Source organism: Orbicella franksi, chromosome 1 (assembly GCF_964199315.1).
Source record: "Orbicella franksi chromosome 1, jaOrbFran1.1, whole genome shotgun sequence".
Lineage (NCBI taxonomy): Eukaryota > Metazoa > Cnidaria > Anthozoa > Scleractinia > Merulinidae > Orbicella > Orbicella franksi.
The window spans coordinates 13,634,061-13,637,434 of NC_138145.1; the positions used below are offsets into that span (position 1 = coordinate 13,634,061).

The window sequence follows — 3,374 nt, forward strand, 5'->3', positions numbered from 1 at the left end:
CCATATTTTGACGTTTTCTGTAATCTATTATTACTGAACAGACCCACGGCAACATGGAATCTACTTGTTTTAAATAATAAAGCAACCAAACAATTGTTTATGACGTCATCTATACGTCTGTCATCCAAAATATCATAAACAAGAACCAACCAAAATGCGAAAATAATTTGACTTATTTTAAAATGTATATCTGACGCGCGCCAATTTTTGGCGAAGTCGAGAATTTCTTTGTATCAGATACGAAATGTATTTTCGTCCTACAAGTACTTATACACGAGAACTCCAAAGATGTCGTCTCGAGTTTTGGCCAAACCATTCGGGTCAATAAGGGAGAATACACGTTGGGGACCTCTGTAGCACAAAACTAGACGATGGATACATTTATAAAATGACCTCATATTTGTTTTAATGACATGATTGACATCCAAAAGACATACTATACCGCGGTCTCCTTTGGAGCTCGTACTAGAGCAGGTTCGGTTGTATTTATACAAAGCCCTAAGAGACCCCATAAGAGGAATTCTGTACGAAAGATCCGTTAATCTCTTCCAGTATGCAAATTTCAGACCGGAAAGAATTTTACGACCGTGCCTGTCTGAGCTTGTCTGGTAAATATTTGGAACACAGAAGAACAGGACATGCGATTTATTTTTCTTGCATTAATTTAGGAGTGAATAACGCTGAATTGTTACGTTGATCCTCCCAGTTACTCTATTATAATTAACCATAGCTTATGTGTGCTTTAAATTGCAAATCATTATCCGGGAAAAACCCCAAGTTATACATTTGCGTGTATGGCCTCACGTGCTCGAGGGCACGAAGAGGATTTACTATCAGTACATTTGCGTGACAATTCATTTTACTAGTACCAGTCTTAAAAATATTTTAGATTAACTACCTTTTTAGTTTTTTCTGGCAGCATATTCGCACCATGAAAAAATTCACAATTCAAACTGCATGCCGGTGTCTAATGAAGACTGTTGCTGTCATTTCACCCAAGTCAAGAATAAACTTTCGGTACGTGACAGCAGTCTTTGCTTCGCTCATTATCGATCATTATGTAGGTACCGAAAGTTGTTATCCAAATTCTCAGTCGGGAAACCTAGTAAAGACTACTGTTTATAGCTATTAGTGCTATTTGTTAGTATATAGAGACCTTGAGTTTCCTGTGGAATATTAAATGACGCGGGATTGGGCTATTAAGATTAGCGTAACAACCTCGAGTTAATTAGGTGATTTCGCTTTTGTCCTCCTGCAAAGGAAAGTGTTAATAACTATGAATGCAGTCCAGCCACCATACCTCTCCTTTGTAAATCCTCCTACACGCTAAGGTCAATGCCGTCTCCACTGTATTATGCCCTCAGAAATATCAAGATACAAAGTGGAACTTGCACGTATTTGCAAAAGGCGGAAGTGTGTTACAGGTTTTTCGCGGCGAGAGAAAGGGGCTTAGGACGCAACTGATCTTGAAATTCCACTAGGTCAGCGGTTTTCCCTTAACTAATTAGCCATGTTCTAAACGAGCAGGGGACTGAGTACGAATATTTAAAATTGATTGAATTGAAAAATGGGGCCCGCCAGCTGAAAGAGCAGCCAAACATTAGTAAGTTTACCAAATCTGAGAGTTACTGGTTTAAACGCAAAGGCATGGTACACTTTTAAAAATCGCTAAAATAAGAGAGCTTTGTATGGATTGGAGGGGCGAGCATATAATAAGTCCTTATTGACTAAGCCCGCTCGGTCAAGATGGCTGGATACACGCAAAAATGAACTTGGCCAATATTAAGTCATACTGACCTCCTGCTTGGTCAATAACCCATATATTCGATACTGTGACTTTGTGATGTTTCTTGTTTGCTCCTCAGGGCAGAAATCAACCTCGCTGTGTTTTCTATGTTATCGTCTCCAAACAAAACCTTTAATTGATGAACCATCTCGATAAAATCTTGTTGACAAAATCCGTTCAATATCTTCCCAATTTCGGGGATCTTCGGGATCAAGTATCGATTTCTTTACGACGTTTGAGTTCAAGGAAACGTCTGACTGGGGGTGGGGGATACTCCCGGCATATGAAAAGGTCGGGGATGCTCGTCGTCTCGCTTGTGGGGAAAAATATAAAGGATTCTGGTCTCACCTGGGATGTTCATAACGAAACGCCACTATTTTTAGCTGTTAAAGTATCTTTTAGGGTGCACTCGAAGAAAGAATAATGAGAAAACGCTCTTCGTATCAAGAAAAGCGGACTACTAAGTGATTAGTTCAGTGATGATTTTGACCTTATATGGTGGATTTTTGACAATGGCGGCAACAGCTTCAAAATGCCCTGGGGAGCTTATGAACTTTCCGATTAACATACGAGCGGGAAATTCAAATCATCGGAAAGACTGAACTTAAGACAAATTTTCCCGAGGGGAGGTGGCAGTGGAAGATTTTTCCGTTGCAAGTGGCTACCGTGGAATGCCCGGTAGGGACCATGGTTGTTCTCATTAACGGTTGATCGACAATGTTTGATTAGTTGTTGCTTGAAACTGAAGCAGAACCAAATTTTAGAGCATTCAATTTTCGCCCCATAAACAGCTTAAGATCTTAGTTTGTAACTTTCAACTCCTGCAAAATTACCTGAATAAACTCTTCCTGTAATTTATTTTTGCGCTCTTATTAGCGGCTTGTTTTACTTGCGCTTTGCGCGCGCTCTGCGAAATTCGGGAACAGTTTATATTCAACTTTGATTTTTTAATCGAAGTGGAGGTGAACGGTGGTGGATCGCGGCTAGGTAAATATCCTCCGCTTTCACCGACACTGAGGTGAATAATTGTTTTAGTATGTACCACCCAAGCTGAATAATCAGCGGACCAAAACATTACTCTCGGTACCCAAAGCGACACGCGAAGCCATTTTGTTTCTCTTCGGTTGCTCGGAGGTGAATAATAGGCTGATTTAGCAAGAGAACGGGAACGTCACTTGACGACGGCGCGCGCAGAACGAACACCCAAATATGGTCAAATTAGAACAGAATCCAGGTTATTCCGCGCGCCCTGCAGTCGTCATCTGACCATATTTGGGTATTTGTACTGCGCGCGCCGTCGTCAAGTGACGTTCCCGTTCTCTTGCTAAATCAGCCTAATACTTTGCTAATCACCTCCGAGTGAGCGCCCGGAAAGCACTAAAAAGTTTCAGAGCACGCGCGAGGCGAAATGTTGTTTTGTAAACAGCAATAAGTGCAATAAGTTAGTGTTGTTAAGGTGGCCGAACACAGTTTTCGCGCGCGCTTTTGCTGATGCAATTCAGCGCGCGCACAAGGATTGAAAAACAAACATGCCTTCAATAGAGCGATCATTTTATTTACTCAACACCCGCACTACATGCGCTATTTT

General features: G+C 41.2%; 1 pseudogene across 1 annotated transcript in view; it reads right to left on the reverse strand.

The window, feature by feature from the left end:
- Window positions 1-1,389, reverse strand: part of LOC145476717 (uncharacterized) — an 11,299-nt pseudogene extending 9,910 nt beyond the window's left edge. The window contains exon 1 of the transcript XR_014047346.1: window positions 1,301-1,389. The product of XR_014047346.1 is annotated as an uncharacterized LOC145476717 (transcript). The remainder of the gene's footprint in view (window positions 1-1,300) is intronic.
- Window positions 1,390-3,374: the final 1,985 nt, after the last annotated feature.